This window comes from Ovis canadensis, chromosome 11 (genome assembly GCF_042477335.2).
Source record: "Ovis canadensis isolate MfBH-ARS-UI-01 breed Bighorn chromosome 11, ARS-UI_OviCan_v2, whole genome shotgun sequence".
NCBI lineage: Eukaryota > Metazoa > Chordata > Mammalia > Artiodactyla > Bovidae > Ovis > Ovis canadensis.
The window spans coordinates 62,575,626-62,596,798 of record NC_091255.1 but is presented as its reverse complement, the minus strand read 5'-3'; the positions used below and the strand labels follow the sequence as shown (position 1 = coordinate 62,596,798).

General features: G+C 58.1%; 1 protein-coding gene across 9 annotated transcripts in view; it reads left to right on the top strand.

Moving 5' to 3' along the window:
* Positions 1 to 21,173, top strand: part of SEPTIN9 (septin 9) — a 180,708-nt gene that overhangs the window by 109,420 nt on the left and 50,115 nt on the right. The window contains exon 1 of one of the 9 annotated variants that reach the window (XM_069542066.1): positions 5,371 to 6,035. The exons of 7 other annotated variants lie outside the window; for them this stretch is intronic. The gene's annotated coding sequence lies outside the window, so the exon portion shown is untranslated. Of the gene's footprint in view, positions 1 to 5,370; positions 6,036 to 6,195; positions 6,297 to 21,173 lie in introns of those variants that run through there. One more of the 9 variants, XM_069542068.1, reaches the window with a different exon arrangement.

Below are 21,173 nucleotides of genomic sequence, written 5' to 3'. Positions count from 1 at the left end.
GAAAACGAACCCTTTCCCCAGGAGAGCCCGTGTGGTCGGCGGGGCATGCTCTGGGTCCTGGATTTTGCACGTGTGTTTTTCCCATTTAATGACGCTGTGGGTTTGGTGCATTTCTTTTAATAGCAGTGTCCTTGGCCCTTATGCAGTCCTGCCCTTCTTGTCTGGCTTCATCTGTGATCAGCAAGGCTTTATGAACATTCTCATGCTTATATGTGTGCGTATGTGACTTTTGGATAGACCTCAGGAGTGGAATTTCTGCACCAAAGAATGTGTGTATTGAAAATGTTGATCCTGTTGCCGCGTTGGCATCTAAAGTAGCTACATCAGTTTTTCATGGTGACAGTAGAGAAGTTATACCCCTTACTGTGGGTGGAGAGGCAGAAGGCCATCTGATGGGTGTTTTATTCTGTGCATCTCTTATTAGGTGAGGGGCGGAGTAGCTTTTCCTCTCTTTACAGGTTAAGGGCCCGCAGTTCCCTGTGAACTGCTTGTTCCTGTCCTTAGTTTATTTTTTTCCCAGTTGGGCGGTTGGTCCTTTTCTTGTTGACTTTTCTTTTAAAGAGTTCCTAGACACCTTTGTTGTAGCTGTTACCCATGTTTTTCCCGGTTGTTGACTTTTAGTTCTAGTGTGCTTTTCTAAACAGAGATTTTTGAACCCTTCGGTAGTCAAGTTTTTTCTTTTTCTTTTCTCTTGCAAGGGTTTATGTCCTGCTTAGAGGCCGCCTGGATTCCCAAATCATAGGGAAAAAATTCACTCAGGTTTTCTTCTGGTACTTTTATGGTTTCATATTTATGCACTGAAATCATTGATCCATTGGAATTTGTTTGGGTTTGAGCTGCGAGGTGGGGATACACAGTTCTTACACAGATAATACGTGTGTGAGCTTGGTCTGCAGCGGCCGGGCATGTGTGCGCCTGCTATTTTTATCAGTTTGGGTGTCAGTGTCGTGCTGGTTTAGCAAAAATAATTTGGATGTGTTTCTTTCCCCCTCCCTCTGTGCTCTGGAACATTTTAAGCAGCTACAAAATCATCTCCGTGTTAAAACTTTTAAAGAATTCACCAGTGAAACCATCTGAGCCGGATACTTTTGTGGGAGATTTGTCCTTTAAAAAGTCTTTTTTTCCATAGGTTCGTTTGAGTTTGGCGGTGGTCGGGGTGGGGGTGGGGGGTTCTCCTATTTTGTATCTTTTTTTCTTTCTAGAAAGTCATTCTTTAAGCTGTGTAAAATCCCTCAGGGGCTTCCCTGGCGGCTCAGTGGTAAAGAATCCGCCTGCCAGTGTAAGAGTTGCAGGTTTGATCCCTGATCTGGGAAGATGGCACGTGCCGAGGAGCAGCTAAGCCTGTGCTCCAGAGCCTGGGAGCTACAACTGCTGAGGCCCAGGCACCCTGGAGCCCCTGCCCTGCAGCAAGAGAGGCCACCGTGGTGAGAAGCCCACGCACCACAGCCAGAGAGTAGGGCCCCCCACTCCCGCTGCAACTCGAGAAAAGCCCTCGTGCAGCAACAGAGACAGTGCAGCCATGAATGAATAAATAAGCCAGAAATTTAAAAAAAAACCCTCAGACTGTTCAGGGGCAGTGACGTGGAGGGCGGGGACTGGGGTCAGGCGCCCGTAATTGCTGCCATCAGTCTGTGCCCCTAAGCTGCTGCCCCAGGCCTGACATTGTCTGCAGAGGAAAGTGTGCATAGATGCCCAGGACATGGCCCATGGCCTGACAACTCCCCCTGAAACACGGACAGTGCAGTGTGACATGTGTTCTGAGAAGGATGAGTTCAGAGGCTTGTGGCACCCTGAGCAGGAAGCCCCCCAGCCCCGCCAACAGAGACTCTTGAAGGCAGCGGGTGGGGGAGGTTAGGGAACCTTGGTCTTGAAGAGGGCAGAGCCATCCATGCAGGTGAAGGGCCACTGGCATGCTGGAATCCTGAGTTTGATGTTGCCCGGAGAGTGGCTTTCAAACTTATTTTGGACTATAGCCCCCAGTTAGAAGTACGTTTTACACCACAGACCAGGACACACGTGTATGTAGATGTGTGTGTGTGTGTGTGGTATGTATACAAATGAAACAGTATTTCCATGGGGTAATTCTTCAGGGGTGCGCCTGCTGTACCCCAATACTTGCTGTGCTTCTTGGGTTGGGTGGGAGGGCTTTACTTATTTTCTAAAAACAGCTCTATTGAGATCCAGTTCACATACCATTCGGTTCTTCCATTTAAACCGTACAATCCGATGGTTTTTAGTTATTTACGGGATTGTGCAACCATTGCCACATCCAATTTTAGGTCGTTTTCATCACCTCAAAAAGAATCTCTGCACCATCAAGCTGTCACCTCCTCCTCCCCACCCCATTTTTCCCAGGTGTAATCAGTAGCCGCCTTTCTGTCTGCATATTTGAACATTTCTTAGAGACGGGATCATACGATCTGTGGTCTTCGGTGACTCGCTTCCTTCCCTTTGCGGAGTGTTGCAAAGTTCCTGCATGCTGAACTCCCAACTGCATCCCTTTTCCTAGCTGAGTAATATTCCATTTATGGACTGAACACATTGTGTTTATCTGTTCGTCAGTTGAGGGACATTTGGGTTGTTTCTACCTTTTGCCTATTATGAACGTGTTATTTTTAAACATTAAAAAAAAATGGCTGGTTATGACCCACTAAATAGTTTTCAGGACCCAGAGTTTGGGACACGCTGGCTTAGACGGTGGGCTGAAGGAGGGCCAGCTCAGAGATGGGGCCGGATGCTCTGTTGTGGGGCCCATCTATCAGAAGTGTTCGCCAGGGCCTGGTCAGATTACCTAGAGCTTATCATGCCAGGAGTGTTTGTTTATTCGAGAAAGGCTGAGAGATGACATGTGCCAGGAGCTGCTTGCAGCACCAAGGAATGTGAGGATGCTGTACATACAGATGAAAATCCTGTCCTCCTGGGGTGATGTGCTCAGGGCAGGAAGCAAAGGATGAAGAGAGCAAACAGTGACATAACACACGTTAGCCGTGGTGAGGGCTAAAGAGGCCAGTGACGCAGGCGAGGGTGGTCCGGAATTACTCGTGGCACCAGGAGGCTGTGACTGTAACCAGGGTGGTCCTGGGTTGGAGGTCATGGGTGTGGAGACCTGGAGGTCAGTGGGGGAAAGCAAAAAGAGCAAGGTGGAGATTGGGGCAAGTGAGGCACTCACCCGGGACCACAGAGTTTTACCCAAAAAACTTAGGAATCAAGAAAAATAGTATTTTCATGCAATGCTTTTCAGAACCACAGTCGTGCAAGAAAACCCTAGATGGATAAATGTCAGTCTTTTCTTGCTTGTTTACTTATGGTTGCGCTGGGCCTCTGTTTCTTCACGGGCGAGTGGGGGCTACTCTCTGGTTGCGGTGCGCGGGCTTCTCATCTCAAGGGCGGGCTTCTCATCTCGAGGGCTTCTCTTGTTGCAGAGCGCAGGCTCAGTGCCTGTGCGCTTTAGTAGTTGTGGCACAGGGGCTCATTGGTGTGAGCCTAGGGTGTGCAGGCTTCAGTAGTTGTGGCCTCGGGCTGGTCGCCCCTCTCTGCCTCAGTTTCCCCACTTATGGAACAACCCCATGGAGCTGTAGGGAGAATGGATATGAGGGCCTGCAGCGTCATGACTGTGCCCTGAGGGCTGCTGTTTTCATTTTTTCAATTATTACTCTGTTTGAGCTGGGCGCACAGGAAGTGCTCATTGATAAATGCCACTTGTGGTTATTGCTGCCTTCTGAGTCTCTGGTGCTGTCTTAGCAGCCACGCTCCGGGTGGGGGGCGGGGCGGTGATGGGGGGAAGGCCCTTGATTTGCAGAAGGTAAATAGAGGCTGCTTGAGCCTTGAGGAGCGGGGCGGAGGCAGGTGTGTGGGGCTGCGGATGCGGCTGCAGGACAGAGAGGAAATCAGGAGGGCCCAGGTGGGCTCTCAGAACTGGGCCCTGGGGTGGGGGGCAGTGATTCCGACAGACGGATCAGTTTCCCCCAGGTTCCCTGTGCTCTGGGACAGAGGCGGCAGGAATAGAGTCCAAATCAAGAAATCAGAGAAGGAAATGGCAACCCACTCCTGTACTCTTGCCTGGAGAATCCCAGGGACGGGGGAGCCTGATGGGCTGCCGTCTCTGAGGTCGCACAGAGTCGGACATGACTGAAGCAACTTGGCAGCAGCAGCAGCAGCAGCATGAAATCAGAAAGGGACTGAACCTTGGTGTGGAGTCAGCTATGGAAACAGTGTATCCTAGTGTGTCTAGAATTTCCCCTGGAGTGGGAAGAAGGTGGGGATTTCTAATTGCAACTGTTAGGAAACTCATGATGACTTTAGACCAGACAGGGGATGTCAAATGGAAATTAATTATACAGAAGCCCTTGGTGTTATTCACAGATGGTTACTATCTTAAAAGTAACAGATACATACATGTGTATATTCTTGCTCCTTTGGGGGTTTTCTTAGGTGTACCCCCATACTTTGTTTCCTAACTGCAAGTACCTGAATGTTCCTCATCCCCAAATCTTGGGGTTCCAGGAACTAGCCTTCCTGGTGGGTTTGGGGTGACCCCCCCCACCAGCAGAGCGCCTCCTGCAGGGGCCTTTGAGTGTTGGCTGAGAAGGTTGAAAAAGATAGTCCGCTGTGACCGCTGCGGTTTGGCCAGCTGGGTTTGTCCTGTGTCACAAGGCACCAGGTAGGCGCTCAGGTGACCTCCCATCTGTGGGACCCAGTGTGTAGGGGCTGCTCTTTGGTCCTCTGTTTCCTGCTGGGGGAGGTGGCACCTGAGATCACCCATGTTGGAGCCCCCAACGCTGAGGTCGGGCCGCCCCATGGCGCCTTTGTGGCCTCTTGTCCGCAGTGGGTGGCCTTGCCCTGGTGTGGACGCAGGCGGTGGCGGAGCAGCCCTGCCCCACTGGGATTCCTGCTGCAGGGCAGTGTCTCGTGGGTTGCGGGCTACTGATGGCAGGAAGGCAGTCCTGGCAGGCTTCGGTTGCCCCCCTGGTCTCCGGCTCTGCTTGTTCTGCCTTCTGAGACTCTGAGGATGCAACAGGGCCTCCTCCCATCCTGCTCGTCCCTTGAGGTTTCCAGATGCTCCCCGCAAAGCTCCCTCCTCCTGGGGGCTCCCCGAGCCGGCAGAATAGCAGGTTCAGTTCCAGATGGCCTCTGCACTGGTGGGAGTCCTGCCCTTCGTCTGAGCCCTGTGGGTCTTGCCTTCCATGCGGGGCCGTGGGACCGGCTGCGAGGGGCCTCTCTGGTCTGAGATGAGGCCCCTGTGGCTCAGGAGGAGCTGGAAATTATTAACTGTGGTGTCCACAGCTCAGAGGTGGGGAGGGCTGCCTGTCACGTTCCTGGGAGCCGCCTGCCTGCCTCTGAGCTCCCCACCCCCCTACCCCCCAGTCTCCTGGTCCCTGGACTGCAAAGTCCAGCCCAAGAAAGTCCGCTCTCCTCAGTGTCTCCAGGCCCACTTCCTCTCATCCGGCCCCATCCAGACTTCACGCCTCGCCTTACTTTTGGCAGAGCAGAATCCAGAGACCCTGGGAGACCCCCGAGGTGGGCAAGGAGGCTGCTGTGTGAACAGTGGGGCTCTGGCCCCCTCCCCAGGCAGGTCACCCTTGCAGACGCAGCCTCAGGCACGACTCAGCGAGTCCTCTCTCTCCTCTGCCTGGGGACGAGGAGCCCAGCTGGGGCGGGGGGGGGGGGGGGGGGAGTAACACCCATGGTCGTCACCATCACTGGTGACCCCAGGGCACGCCTGAGTCATGACGTGACCGCTGTGTGCTCTCTTGAAGTCGGCTTCTCTGCTCTGTCTAGTAGCCCAGCCCAGAAGGGGCCTGTGTTTTCACCCCCAGGCTGAGCCCCGCTCCTTAGTTCTGGCCTGAGGCCGGCTTTCCTGAGGTCTGTGGCTCCCTGCCCATTTATTTACCTGCTGAGTAATGCCTATCTAGTGCCTGATGGGTGAGGCACCCAGGGCTCGAGTTACAGAGGGTTGGGGCACCTCCCGAAACACGGCCCTGCAGCCTGGCCTTCCACTGCCCGCCTGGGTTTCAGGCACCCCCACCTCCTACCAGGTAAGTTCAGACTGGCGCTCCAGGACGTAGGGGCTGTGGTTTTCTGGTGTGGGGCAGGGCTGGGAGGCCGCGATGGAGGAGGGTAAATGGGTAGGCACGTCCCCACTTCGTTCTGTGGCTGCTGGGGGCGGGTGGGGCAGACCTGGCCACTCTTTCCTCTAGGGAGGGTGATAGGCGGTCGGCAGGCTGCAGGGCCGCTGTGTGGAAGAGCTGGTGCAGGAATGGGGCAGACCTTGAACCCCCATCCCAGCTTTTAGGGAGGTGAGTGATTTATTTAGTGGCTCTATCAATGGACTTTCTGTTCAGCCGAGACAGCCTCGGTCAATGAATTGGGAGTGGCATGCCTTGATACTGAATTTAGCAGCAAGGCTGCCGCTGCCCACGTCCTTGCTCATGGTGCGTGTTTGCTCAGGGCACTGTGCGCTGTGGCTGGCGTGGGTCCCCAGGCCTCGGTGCCTGTCCCCATGATGCCTGGGCAGTCCCACCTGTACCAGCTCCACCTGGGCCTTCAAGCCAGTGCGACTTCTGGCTCCAGGGGTGGGTGATTCTGTTTTAGGACCTCGAAGGTCCAGTGTGCCGATGAGGCTTGGTGGGGGCCAGGGGATGTTCTGAGCCACCTTCCTGCTGTGTGGGTGGTGGGGCCCTGGGTAGGTCCTCCCTGTCGCCTGTTCCTTCCTCACGCATGCCCGGCTCCTCCCTTGGCTTTCTCCTTCTCCCCCTGCGGCAGGCCAGCTGGCACAGGCACCTTCCAGAAGGGGCTTGACACTAAAACACTTTCCAGGTCCAGATCCCGGTGGCGACAGTTAGGGAAATCCTGATCTCAGCCAGGGAAAGCAGACCAAGCAGTTGATAAGAACGACCGGCCTAACCACTCCGGCAAGATAAGGCTAGCATCCGGGTGCCCCCGTCTCTCCCATTTTCCAGATTAGGAAACCAAGGCACAGGAAGCTCCGGCCACTTGCCTAAGGCCCCACAGTTTAATCTGGATGTGAACCTTGGGAGAGGCTCTCTGCCAGCCCTGGCCACCCCAAGGCTGGGGATCAGGGCTGATCCATGAAGCCAGGTCCCAGCCCCGGAGCTTGGGCTGGGATGTGGAGGAACCCAGACTGGTACCCTCCTCTGGCCTCCTCCTTTCAGAAGGCAGCACGAGATGATGAAGTGAAAGAGAACTCCAGTTAGAAGAAATGAAGGCCTCTGGGACTCCCCCGTTTCCTCTAGCCCCCTGCCTGTCCTGGAGTTTAAAATAATTTGTCGGGGAAAGCAGGAACAGATCGGAAGTCCCTTTTCTCCCCGCTGATCACAGCTGCAGGGAGCTTGCTGTAGCTCGTGGCATCGGCCCAGCCCAGCCCAGCCCAGCTCCGCCCAGCCCTGCCTTCCTCATCTTCCCTCCTCCTCCCTGTAAGACCAGGTTGTGGTCTTACAGCAGCTTGAGTGCTGCTGAAGAGCCAATGGGAGATGTTTGGGCTGGGCTGGGCTGGGGGGGTGGGGGAGGGGAGCAGGAGTGGTGTGCCTCCTTGGTTGGAGAGGGGCTGACGTGAGACCCCCGGTTGTAGTCTCCTGGTGGGCCCTGGAAGAGGGGGAAGACTCTAGTCCCTGCCTGCTGGGTTTGCTCCCTGGCTCTGCGGGTCCCCGTGGTCCCAGAGCAGCTGTCTTGGTAGACAGCAGAGCCTCTACAGGCACTCCAGGGCCATTGATCTTTCTGGAGCTTGGAGTGGTTCCCCTGAGATGGGTGGAGGAGGGATGCGTGAATGCGGGCGTCTCTCTCTGGGTGCTTCTGACTGCACTAGGGCCCGGGAAGGAAGTAGACGAGTCCTGTTCCCAAGGGTTGGCTCGGGTCCTGATGGCCATTGCCTTGGACAGCCCAGGGTAATGTCCCTTCTTGCTGGACACCGTGGGTGGGGCCCTCGGGACATCAGGGAATCAAGCAGAGAAGCAGCGAGAAACACAGCCTCTTCACTCTTGTCAACACTGCCTCGGGGCTGGGCAGGGCGGCCAGGACAGTAGCGGCCGCAGCGTGGCTTTCTGGGAGGTCAGCCCATCAGCATGGCCCAGGGGACCGGGAGGGGCGCTTCTGTCTCCACTTCCCCTCATTTCTTGTCTGGGCCTCGGGAGCAGGCCCCCAGATTTCTGCCTGGGAGCTCAGGGTGGGAGCAACCAGAGAGAAAGCAGGGACCTAGGGGAGCCAGGGGACCCTGGAAAGCCGTCTCCCCAACCCCTGCATACCCCTGCAGCCCTCCCTTCCCCAGGATTGTTCGGGGCTGGTCCCAGGAAGCAAGCCTCCTGGCTTCATGGACCTGGGGACCCTGATACCCATGGGCTGAGACCCCGTGGCAGAGGGCACTCTTACTACCTCTTGGGTCTGAGTTTTACTCTCCAGGTCTGTGTTTCCAAAGCAAGGCAGTTACCTCTGAATCTGAATGTAGCTTCCGGGGCCCAAACCCAGCCTTTAGGGACCAGGGTCTGTGCGGGAAGCATGGGGGCAGCAACTCTGCAAAGAAAGTTACTAATCTGACTCTCACCCCCGCCCCCCGCCCCCGCCGTGCCTTCTAAGGCTTTCTCCTCCTCCCACTGGGACCCTGGTCAGGGCTCAGCTCCACGGCGGGCACCGGGGAGACCCACGGGCTCTGAGGTCACATCTGCCTCCTGGCCATGCCGTGGGTAGAAGATGAGAAACTTCAGTCCCCCTGAATTGTGTACAAGTTGCTTGGGAACCCACCAGGTCAACCCTCATCCCAGCCCTGAAGATGGTGGATTGATGCAGTGTTTGTGACCATATGACCGTGTGTGCGTGCGTGCGTGCGCGCAGTCTGCCCAGGAGGCTTTAGCCACACGGCCCCAGGCCGGGTCTATTAATGGGGGGTGGGGGTCCTGGTGACCCCCCACTGTGCCCTCCCACCCCGAGATCAAGGCTCTGCAGTGAGGACCCCTCCCAGCACCATGTCCCCCACCGCGTTACTGCCACCCGGTCATGCTACAGGGAAGCTTTTCCAGGGAGCCAGCTGTCACATTTGGCCTCTGCTTTTTGTTTTTGAACGAGAATGAAAGGAGAGAGTGACTAAGAAAGTGTGTGGGGGTGAGAGAGTCAGGGAAGGTCAGAGAGAGGGGAGGAAAGATCTGGAAAGTCCGGCCATGTGCTTGGGAGGCAGGTGCCAGCTATGAGATCATCCGGAGGTGGCGTCCTGCCCCGGGCCCAGCTTGCAACCAGGAGCCAGCATTCTGCAGGGGGATCGCCCGATGAGGCTGGAAGCGAGGCCTGGGAGCCTGCCCTTGGCTTGAGCTCTGCGGCTCTTGAGAGCTGTGCAGATTTGTTTCCATTTTAGGGACACTGTGGGGAGGCTGTCATTCCCTTCCTAGCCTTTATTAATATTTCATTAATCACAGTGACCGCTCACTGCGTACTTACACGCTCCAGTGCTGGCCGGGAGGCAGCTTTACGTGCTTCATGGGATGTATCTGCCCAGCAGCCTTAGAAACAGTTGCTGTTATGATTTGTAAAGACGGTACCAAGGCCCAGAGAGGCTACGTCGTTTGCCCCTGGCCACACAGCTGGGAGAAGCTGACCCAGCTCTGGATGTGAACACGGGGGCTGTTTGACGTCAGAGCCGGGGCTGGTTTGGAACTAGGTGTGTGGTTTCTGCACCTCTCTGGTAGCCTCTGGTCGGCCACCTCGACTGAGGCCCCTTCTGTGTGCAGGCAATTCCAGGACAGTGTCCCCACGGCTGAAACGGACCAGGGGAGGTGGTGACTGCAGGCAGAGTTGCTGTCCGGGGGGTGCCCACTCTGGGGACAAAGCCACATCCCATCTCCTGGATCTGTGGAGACCACAGGTGTGGGTCAAGGGCTCCCCAGCCGCAGGAGAGGGCCTCACAGCAACAGACCCTGGGAGTCTGGCCTGTAAAACCCAGAGGCTTCCGGAGGCCTGTGGCCCAGCTTCCTGTGCAGCTGGGTCCTCCTGCACACTCAGTCCTCAGGCGGCACGACCTCCCACAGCCGGGTCCATCTTCCCAGGCCCGAATCACATGGTGCGGGGTCAGCGCTGCTCTGGGAGAGGGAGGGCAGGGCGCCAGGAATAGCCCAGGCAGGGGTGGGGTTGGGGTCACACTTCCCGGGAATGGAGGGAGAAGTCACTCCACGCAGAGCGTCCACGCTGCACACTGGACGTCCATAGGCTGGCAAGCCACCTACCTCCTCAGCTCTGCACACCATCTGCCAATTACCCGGCCATCCACCCGTCCTCCCGGCCAGCAGACGCATGCACCGTGCTCAGGGTCTGTGCGTGGAGCACAGCCCTCTGTCTAGCTTGGAGCTGGAAATTGTAGGGTTTGCCCAGCTCTGCCAGGCTCCAGCCTGTGTGTCCTAAGGTATGCGGTGTGATGCGAGGGGAGGTGTTCCCTCTGAGAAGTTAAGTCCTGTGATCGCCCACGGGCGTGGCAGGCGTGACAGAGCGCCGAGTATCCGGATGAGCCAGGGTTCTGGGGGGAGGGAGGGGAGATCCTCAGTCACCTCCTCAGCCTCAGCCCTCCCTGAGCTGCCCTGGGTGCCTTCTACCCCTCCCAGCCCAGCCGTTTCCTCCTGAGTCCACACCCCAGGCCTCCTGATCGGGGAAACAGCACCCTATCTGCCCACTACATTGCCTGGGCCTCAGAAATTTGGGACTCGTCCACCAGGCACAGCCCCCTCCAAAACAAACCCAAATCTGCGTGCTCCTTGTCCCCCCTGCTCCAGCCCCAGGCCTTGCCTGGACAGATGGTCCCCCCAAAACTTCCCCCTGCAGTTTGCTCCCCACAGTGGGCCACAAGGCCCTCCCACCTTCCCCAGAAGCACCAACACCTGTAATGTTTGTGAAGGGCACCTCCTGGAGGTGTGCAGTGGCTGGACACAGTGGGTCTGGCATTGGTTCAAACCGCTCCTCAGCTTAAACCCCCCAGTGGGTGCCTACTCCCTGCTCGTGGGTATGCAGCACCCTGGCCTAGCTGCTCCTGGAGACACAGAGGTTTGTCCCCCGTGAGCCTGTTCCTGCGATATCATTCCCCAGATCTTTCCCTGGGTCCCTGCTTAAATGCTTGTATGCCTGCTTATGTGCTATCCCTAGACTCAGCACTGATTTGTTCACATGGAGTGTGAGCTCCACGAAGTCAGGGGAAGCTGGCTCTGCCCCCAGGCCCTGGCATGTTGGTGGTACCCAGGTCATGCCTGTTGAGCACTTAGCAACAGAGGACTCTAAGGGTGTCTTCTGTCCAGCTGGAACAATCACGGAAGACTTCCTGGGAGAAGTGGCATCTGGTTAGCCCTGGAAAGTGACAAGTTTTTCTGGTGCCAAATTAAGACAGAGGGTAGAGGGGCATTGTCATAACTCGGCGGACAGCCTTGAGCAGTGATGGCCGCTGGTGCATGGCTTGCTGGTGGCTGACACAAGCAGGAGGCAGAGAGAGAGATGTACTGTGAGCTGGAGTCCCCAGGGAGGCTGAGCTCCTGGGTGAGCAAAGGCTGGAGATGGGAAGGACACCTGTGGGTGCAGCCCAGTGTGGGGTGGGCCTGGAGCCTGATCAGATGAGGGGTAGCCCTCAAACCAACCAGCTGAGGCTCCTCAGGGGTGATGAGTGGCGATGTTCCTGAGAAACTAACCCAGTGTAGGTGGACGGTGGAACAGAACGGCAGGGACAGGAGTGGCCCCAAAGCTGGTCCCGCCCATGGCTCTGGGAGGCTGAGTGAGGGTTGAACCCCGGGAACCAAAAGGGCAGGGTGTGTTCTGGAAGCCCCTGGAGGGAAGAGGAGGACTGGGCTTCCCACTCCCCCAGCCGGCCCAGCTCGGTGGATGCGTTTCAAGTGCAGGGCTGGCTGCCGTCCCTGTCGTGGCTGCCTGCGGCACTGTGTTGAAAAGGATTCTGAGACCACGAGGAAAACCTGCTGTTTGGCAGTGTCCACCTTGGGTGAAGGGGGGGGGACCGTGGGTGCCCCGAGGGATTCCCATTTGTAGAATATGAGGAGACCACTGGGTGGGGGTGGGGAGAGGGGCCCCTGGACAGCACCCAGGGCCTTGCCACCCCGGGCCCTGTCTCGGTTGCTCTGCTTGACATGTTGGAGAGTCCCTGTCAGCTCCGCTTTGTTTCATCGGCCTCTCTTCCTGGGCTCAGCTGCCTTTTCGGTTTGACCCATCTGATCACTGCCATCCCTACCCCACAGCTGCCACGTGTCCAGACTTTCCAGGGTGTGGCCGCGGGGCTCAGCGCTTTCCATACGTCTCCCGTAGCTCTCACAGCCACTCAGGAGGCCCAGAGAGGCTGAGTCACTGGCCCGTAGTCACACAGCAGGCACCAGGATTCAAGCAGGACCTCTGATCTCAGGACCTTTTCGGGGCCCCAGGGGGACCCTGGTGAGGAAGTGAGATGTGAGCACTGGCCCCCCTACTGAGCGTAGGCAAGGTGGCCCAGCAGGTTCAGCTGATACCCTGACTGCAGCTGGCTGCTCCACCAACAAACGGGAGCGTGGGCTCTGGGCTCTGTGCACCCACTTGCAAACTGGGTGACCTGGGAGCCTTCCAGAAGCTTTCAGCTTTCTTATCTAGGGAAAGAGGAACTAAGGGTCTCTATCCCCAGGGTGGGGCTTGGGGGGGGTACCCACTGGGTTTGGAGAAAGCTGGGCTCCCTCAGCGACCTTCTGAAATAGTCTGGTGTGGCTGTGTCCTTATTTTCAAGAGGCAGCCCACAGAGGTTAGGGCCCTGACCCCGGTCACAGAGCAGAGCCCGGGCTGCAGATGGCAGTGCCGGAAGGGAAAATGCTGGAAGCCTGAGGGTGAGGGTAGGGTGTTAGTGGAGGGAGGGAGTGCTTCCCAGCTGGGGAGTGTTCGGCAGTTCACCGACTTTAGCCTGCGGCCCCTGGTAGTCTCAAGAAAAACAGAGGGAGGGAGGCTGGAACCGGCTGAGTTTAGATTCTGGTTCCACCACTTACTCTTCCAGATTGACGGTTTACTCCGAATTCATCTCATTGTAGATGGGGAACAAACGCGAGGATTTAATGGGATAATGTAAGGGATGGACATGGTGCAGCCCTGGGCATTCAGTCAGTGTATAAATGCTATGAATGAAGTCGTTCAGTCGTGTCCGACTCTTTGTGACCTGTGGATTGTAGCCCACCAAGCTCCTCCATCCATGGGATTCTCCAGGCAAGAATACCGGAGTAGGTTGCCATTTCCTTCTCCAGGGGATCTTCCTGACCCAGGGATTGAACCCAGGCCTCCCACATTGCAGGCAGACGCTTTAACCTCTGCACCTAAGGCTGCTACTATTGACAGCATCAGTCCCGTTTCACGGGGGTGTCAGGCAGGCTCCCACTCCAAGCACCGCCTTCCCAAGGCTGACTGTGTGGGTTGGTGGCTATTAGCTGTGTCCACCCGGGGCCTGGCCAGGCCAGTGGGCACATGTGCGGGGAGGAAGCCTCACTGTCTTTGCCGCTGCTGCCGGCACCCACAGGCCTCCGGCCCGGGCTGCCGCTGGCTCCTGCAGCCGCCTGGCGAGCACTAGGCTGGCACCGGTGCAGACTGTGCGATGGGAAGTTACCGGAAACCTCGGCTTGCAGTTGCTCCGTTGCCGGGGCTGCTGGAGGGGCTGCAGGAGGATGGAGCGGTGGGGGTGGTCAGAGAACACAGAGGGGACCTCAGAGAAGGCCGTAGCTTCTTGGTGTGGATGTGCAGCTCTAGACATCAGGCACCCAGGTGATGTCCGCCCTCCTGAAGGGGCCAGGAAGGCCGGAAGCTGCGTTCCAGTTTTCTGTGATTGGAAAGGGTTGGCCCTTCTGGGGGTATGTCTGGGGACCATCTCCTTCCTGGAGGAGAAAGGGTTGGAGGAATAAAAGGCCGGGGATGGAGCTGGCGAGGGACGCATCGTGGAGGTTTGGTTTCAAGCTGACATTCTAAGCGGTAAGGCCGGAAGCCAGGAAGAGACCCTGAGAGCTGATGGGGACTCAAGTCCAGAGAGGGGAAAGGGGTGCGATTCCCACATAGTAGGCAAGGACAGACCTGGGGGCAGGCTTCTGGTACCCACTCTCTGCTGTCGTTTCGGCATTCACGTCTGCAGTTGTGGGTGCTCTCGGTGTGTGGGCGGCTGATGGTGCCAGGACCGCTCACCTGTGAGCTGGGTTCATCCGTGACGTGAATACCATTCATGCTTCATTCTGCAGGAGAGAGAGGCTGAGATATCATGCTGCCTGCCCAGGGCTCTCTCTGCAGCTGACCGCCCTGTGCAGGGCAGATAGAGGGTCTGAATGTGCGAATAGAGGGTCTGAGGAAGGGCCAAGCAGCCTGCCCTCTTCCCCATGGAGGCTCGTGGCTTGTACTTGCCTCGCAGGCGGCTGGCCCATGAGACGTGGTCCCAGACCAGCCTGGAGCTGTGAGGGTCACTAGGGGACGGTGGATGAGAGCTCTCTTTGCCTGCTTTCTCTCCTGCTGCAGAACTGTGACCACCACCCCCTGCCCACCACTCTCAGTTGTCAGACCCTTTCCCAGGGAGTGGGCTTGAGTGTGGGCACTTCCAGGTTGTCGGTGTCCTCCAGCCTCTTCCTTGTGGCAACAGCGGACCCCGGGAGCCTGCTCCGGGGGGATTGACCACGGGGTGCACGGCCCAGGCAGAGCCTGGCTTTCTCACCTGGGAAGTTTGTGCACGGCCCTTGGCACTGCCCCATTCTGTGGCCGGAGAAAGAGGGACATACCTTTTTTTTGGAGACAAGAGCTGGCCTAGGGAAGAGGCTGCCGTGCCAGTGCCACGGTCCCCCAGCTCCCCTCCCTGCCCCCGTGGTGCCCGCTGTCCCCTCAGCTGTCGCCTCACGGGGCACTCCACCCCCGGCTTCCTCTCTAAGCCTCGGCTGGTCAGTAGGGGGCAGTGGAGGCCTCAAGTCCCACAAGACAACTGGGCACAGCATTGAGTTTTTACAGATCTGGTCCGGGGAAGTCTCTCCCATCACACCCTGCTAACATTTTCCCTGGGATCGTCACGCTGGGTGGAGCAGGGGACCTTCCAGGATGTGGACAAAGCAGATCTCTGTTGACACAATCTCCGGTTGAACCCACGTCCTCCCTGCAGCCCAGCAGGAAGTGGCCTTGTGGCAGAGGCGGTGGAGCCAGGACCCAGCTCCGCACGTGGAGGAGAAGGGTCCTGGCCCCCAGAGCCACCCAGGGAAGACCCCCGCCCAGTGCCTGGCTGACAGCTCCTTGGAATACTTCATCCACCTGGTGAGGCAGTGGGCAGGTGTTAGGAGAGCTGATGGGCTAAGAAGCATCTATCTTCCTGGCTGAGAAACAATCTTACTGCAATTTTAAAAATTATGCCTACTTACGACAAAAATAATTTGCTTAGAAAGCTGTAAAGAAGATGATTAATGTTAATTGCATTCTGTAGAAATCAGCGCTGTTCACATTTTGGTGTTTTCTTCCAGTCATTTCTCTACATTAACACAAAGAATTAAAAAACCAAAAATGGGGTCTGACACCTCCCTGCCACTAACAAGGGTGCCCCTCCACCCCCAGGAGAGTTTCCCCACTCGTGACCCGAGCCGAGCCTTGGAAGGTGATCGGGATAATTTGCTCTAGGAGGGGACGGGCAGTTAGAGAACCATCTCATGGCTGGTGGAACTTGGAAAGTGGCTGGAGAGCTTCAGCAGAGGGTAGATCTCGGCCAGGGGTGGTGGGCAGGGAGGGGACTCTTGGACGCTTTCTCGTATTATTCCGCGGGGTTATCTCTGAGACAGTGTGAGTGAGAGCATGGCCACAGTGCCCAGACCCCGACCTTGGGCCATGGCCTTTCCTGTGGCAGCATGACCTTGGCTGAGGTACTTTGTCCCCCTCTGTAGAATGGGGTCATAGAGAGGCCCGCGTGGGAAACAAGCTTGCTCATCCACGCAAAGGGCCCAGGGCCGGCCTGGCGTCCCCACTGCCGTCATGGGACACAGTTCTCCTACTGTGTCCTCTCCTCGTCCCTGTGGCCAGGCCCTCATCCACTTGCTCATTCATTCATTCACCTCCTGAGGCCTTCTCTGTGCCAGGACTGGAGCTGAGGATGACGCCCTGCTCCCGGGCCCCTGGGGATTTCTGAGAGGAGTGTGAGGACCTTGGGAGACTGGCCCGCCAGGCTGCCCCATCAACCCCTCCTCACGGGAGCCACTGGAAAGCTAGCAGGGAGGCAGCCAGCTCTATCGCTTCTTGCTGTGTGACCTGGGGCAAGTTGCCTAACTCCTCTGTGCGACTTCCCAAATCTGCTAAAGGAGGGGCGCCAGAGGGAGGCCCTGGACGGGGCTGTTGTGAGGACCTCACTCAGTGTGCCCTTTGCTTGTGGTGGCCGTTCTGAGAATATCCTTGGATCCCAGGACACCGAAGCCTGTGGGTGGCATGCTGTTTCTGGCAGCCATCAAAGGGGGGCACTCAGCGGCTGCAGGAACAGTTACTGATTTGGGAGCCATGGCCCAGAGCAGTCAGCCGTTCTTAGGAGGGAGGCCAGCTCCCTTGAAGTCCCCTGCCCCAGGACCTTGGTCCTTCTTGGCTTGAGCAGGGAGCAGCGGGGGCTGGAGGGGGTGTGTCTGGACGGCCCTCTGCAGAAGTCTGGTCAGCTCTTGCTCTGCCGTGCAGGGCCTTCGCTCCCTGCCTGCTCAGGCCTGCTGTGCTCTGGGATGCTCTGACCAGAGGCTTTGGCTTCGAGTAATAGAAAACCTGGGGCTTCCCCAGTGGCACCACGGTAAAGAATCTGCCTGCAGTGCAGGAGCTGCTGGAGATGCAGATTCGATATCCCTGGGTTGGGAAGATCCCCTGGGGGAGAGCATGGCAACCCACTCCAGTATTCATGCCTGGAGAATCCCCATGGACAGAGGAGCCCTGGCGGGCTACATCCACAGGGTCGTGAAGAGTTGGACATGACGAAAGCGACTTGGCACGCAGGTGAGCGGTAGAAACCTCAGCTCAGAATGGCCTGAGCTCCACGGAGGATTTGCTGCTGCACACAGTGAGAAGTCTGGAGCCTGGGCAGCTCAGGGTGCCGCGGAGGACCCTGGGTTCGGCTGTCCTCCGTGTGGCTTCGTCTCCAGCTGTCCGCAGGGTCAGAGGTGCTACAGCATTCGCTGACACAGCAGCGTTCAGGAGGAGGGGAGCCCCCTTCCCGTGGGCCTCGTCCATGAACCAGGAAGCCTTTCCCCCAAGCCCCTGGGGGGTGCTCGCCCTTCCTCAGCCCCCCACTGTCAGCTGACTCCACCCGCAACCTGGGGGGTTCCTTTTCTGAAGCACATGGCGTTTCCCAGCAGCGCAGGGAGGAGAATGAAGCCCTGAACCAAACTAGGCTTGGCTCAGCAAGGTGGGGCAGCATGGGGGTCCACTTTCGCCACCCTCCCTTGGCAGAGGGAGCAGGGAGGGACGAGGGGGTCCCTTGATTCAGCTGGGGTCCGAGGAGAGACGGTGCCCACATGGCCAGTCCTTTCTGACCAAGCCTGCGGCAGCCACCTTGAGCCAATGAGCCGGGCGCCATCTGCACCCCCAGCTGAAACGTGGGTGGCCGTCAACACCAGAGGTAGTGCTGTGCCCATGGCACCGACTCGGGGGATGGTGAGGGTTGACGCGGGCTGCAGCCTGATTTCTGAGGGAAATCCAGCTGTCCCAGGGATAACCTGTAGCTATTGAAACGCTGGAGGAGGAAATGGGTGGGCTGTCCCTCCACACCCCCTTTCCTGCAGGGTGGCTGGGCGGGCACCCTGCTCTTTCCCCACCCCTGCCCTGCCTTCGCAGGGCCCCTTCGTGTGCCTGTGGGCTTCCTTCCCCACCCCCTCCCTCCTCTCCCCGCAATTAGTGCCTTCCGCCCCCTGCTCCGAGGACAGCCAAAGCGAGCTGGTGTGGGGCCTCCCCAACCAGCGGGGTGGGGGTTCCCCAGCACAGAGCCCTCATCTCCTGGGTTTATAAAGCAGATTGGCCATATGTGTGCAGGAGAAATACCAAGCTACAGCCCTCCTGTGTGTGTGTTTCTCTCTCTTCTCCCACTTGGGGAAGGGCCCTTGGCTTGGTGTTTGCAAGCAGAGCTGTGCTTGTGGGAGAGGCGGAGGGCCCGTCCCCCTCGATCCGGGCTGTTCCTCTTCAGCCCCCGCTTTCTATAGAAGCTTCCCTAGAACAGAGCCGCTCAAGAGTGGGGGCAGGGCCAGCTCAGGCTCTGGGCCCCCGGCCCTGGTACCCACTGGCCATGTGGCTGGGCCCTGGCGTCCTTCACCCACTGGGGCCACATTCTCCCTGACCTCCTGGCAGGGCTGTAGGGAGCATCCCTGAGCATGCCAGTGAAGGGAGCGGCGTGGTGGGCCTGGGCGGCAGGGCCCCCTCCACCTGCCGGGAGACCCTCCCTGGCTGCAGGCAACTCCTGGCGTCCTGGCTTACTCCCACAGCCTCAAGTCTGAGGCCTCTCTGGGTCTCTGCCTGCCTCCCCTCACCCCACATGTCTGCTGCACATAAAGACTCGTGGGAGAATGGCATATAAGGCGTGGGTTTGATGAAGACGAGGAGGGATGGTTTGATCCTCTCACATCTGGACTTGGAGCCTCTGTGACTGCTGATGCAGGAGGGTTCTGGGTCACTGGGAACCACGGCTAGACTCCAGCTGTGACCGCCATCAGCAGAGGGACCGGAGGATGGGGGGTGCGGCAGAGCACCAAGGATGCTCCCCCTCCATCCTCCCAGGCCTCAGGTTGCCGGGGCCAGACAGGATCTCCGATGACCGTGACAGCAGTGGCGGTGGCATCCCCGGCCACCAGGGCTTCCTGGGGGGACCTGCATGGTCCCGGGGCTCTTGACTCATTTAGTCCTCCTGACAGACCTGTGAATTCGATTCTGTCACTATACCCATTTCACAGATGAGGGACTCAGGGCGCAGACAGCCCAAGGCCACGCAGCTAGAAGGTTTGGATTCAAGAAGCCTGACTCCAGAGCCCCTAAACCTCCTCCGATTTCTGGTTTTGCTCCCTCTTGTCTCTGAGGCTCAGAGAGGGCTGCTAACTCGGCCAGGGACACACAGCGGGTTAGTGGCAGAGGTGGAGTCACGTCTCCCAGGCCTTGGTGCTGATGCCTTTCCTTGAGCCAGTGCCTGTTTGGAGGCAGAATGGCCCACCCATCCTTGAGGTGGGGCCAGAAGCGCCAGGGGCGGCTGGTCTGCATGGCCCAAGATGGGGCGGCTGGGGGAGACAGGACGCCTCTGGGCTAATGAACCGTTACTGTTCTGTGGGTGCCTTTGCGTCTCCCAGCTCCTCACCTCTTGGGTTTGTCTGGGGAGTACAGATTTGTGTGAGCAGGGCAAATCTGAAAGCAGCGCTGTGGGTGTCTGAGCCCTGCCTCTGTGTAATCAGTGAGATGCTGACCTCTGGGGGCTTCCCTGCTTCCGCCTGCAAAATCCGTGCCCTGTGGACCTCCTTCAAGGCGAGAGCTGGGAACTGGTGCAGAAAAGCCCTTTCCCAGCAGAGCGTGTGTTCTCTGGTCCTTGACCTTGTGTGCTTTTGTGCCTGGGGGTGGGGGTGGGGGCTCTGGGAAGGGCAGGGGCCTCTGCTGTCCACGCTCAGGAAGCCGCGGAGTCCATCCTCGCCAGGAGGCTGGATGCTGGCAAGAAGTGAAAGAGTTAACGGTGGATCCTGCGTCCCTGGCTCCCTCCCCAGCTTTCCCAGGGAAAGGGCAGGAACTAGCGGCCTCCTCTTCAGAGGAAGGGGTGGGCGGGGACGCGAAGGGAGCTGTTCCTCTGCAGAGTCACCTCCTGCACATTCAGTTCCACCGACTTCTGCAGACCAGCTGTTCAGAGCGAACCCAGAAGGCAGAGGGAGGCTTTCCAATAGGCGCAGAGGACGGAATGAATGTGGGATTCATTACAGGAATCTGGCAACACACAGAGCCTCACTTTCTCCCCTGAGATAGGAGGGGGGCAGGGTCCTCCATGAGTCGAGGAGGAGGCCCTGGGTGGGAGCCAACGGGTGGGGGTGTGAGGCCAGAGTGCCTTCCCTTCCCCCACAGCTGAGCCCCGGGGGGCCCCTGCTTCCCTTTGCCTGGGGCTCGCCCTTCCCCTGAGAACCGCAGGCTGGAGTCACGTGCTTGCTTCCCTCCACTTCCCTCCCACCGCCCCTGCCCTGCCGGGAGAGAATGGTTTGGCCCCTTTGGCCCTTGCCACCTACGGCCTCCTGTTTGGCTGCGCTGGCCTCTCTCCATGGAGGCTGGGCCGAGCGTGGGCAAAAGCCACTTCCTGGCAGCCAGGCTGGGTCCTGGGGAGCCCCTGGAGGCCGCTGGCACCCCTGTCCTGGCGTTGGGAGGACGGTGGGGGGAAGGCCAGGGGCCACTGTGTGGGACACGGCATAAGGAATGTCCCCGAGTGTTTCTCAGGCCGGGGGTGCCCCTGGGTTCCAGAAGCTTTGCCTGGGCTTGGTGAGCTGTTTACTGTGGATGCAGAAGTCGGGGTGTCCACTTAGGATTAGCCTGACCCTGATCCCGCAGTTCCTGGAGGAGGAAACAAGAGGCAGAGTGACTTCCCCAAAGCCACACAGCCCAGCCTTCCCTCGCTCTGTGCCTCCCCATGTGGCAGCTGCTGTCATACTGTGATTTAGACGCCTGTTGCTGAAGTGTTTGGAAAGCAAGACTCCTGGGAGAGAAGTCAGGCCTGTGGTTTGGGGTGTCAGGAACCAGGCCTGGTTCCCGGGGGGTAGAACACTGACCCCTCACCCACATTCTCCACCCCAAACCCCTGGGACCACTCTGCCACGAAGCTGGAGTGACCTGGGCTTGGGGATCCTAAATTCGTCTTTCTGCACACAAGACTGCCTTCATATGACTAGCTCTTCCTGGTGAGGAAAGGGGGCTCTCTCTGCTTGTGAGGGTCCCACAGTGAGGTGGGGGGAAGCTGGCACCCTGGGAGCTGGCAGTCGACTGCACTGGCCTCCTCTGCTCTGGTAAGGGAAATCCTGGGCCTGTGATTCCACCCTTTGTCTCCCTCCAGGACCTGGGTTAGTTGAGTTGGCAGAAAGATGACTCCCAAAGACGGCCGTGTCCTAATCTCCAGAACGTGTGACTACGTCAGCCCACAAGGCAAAGGGGAATCGAGGTTGCTGATCAGCTGGCCCTAAAGTAGCAAGATTATCCTGGATAATCTAGAGGGGATG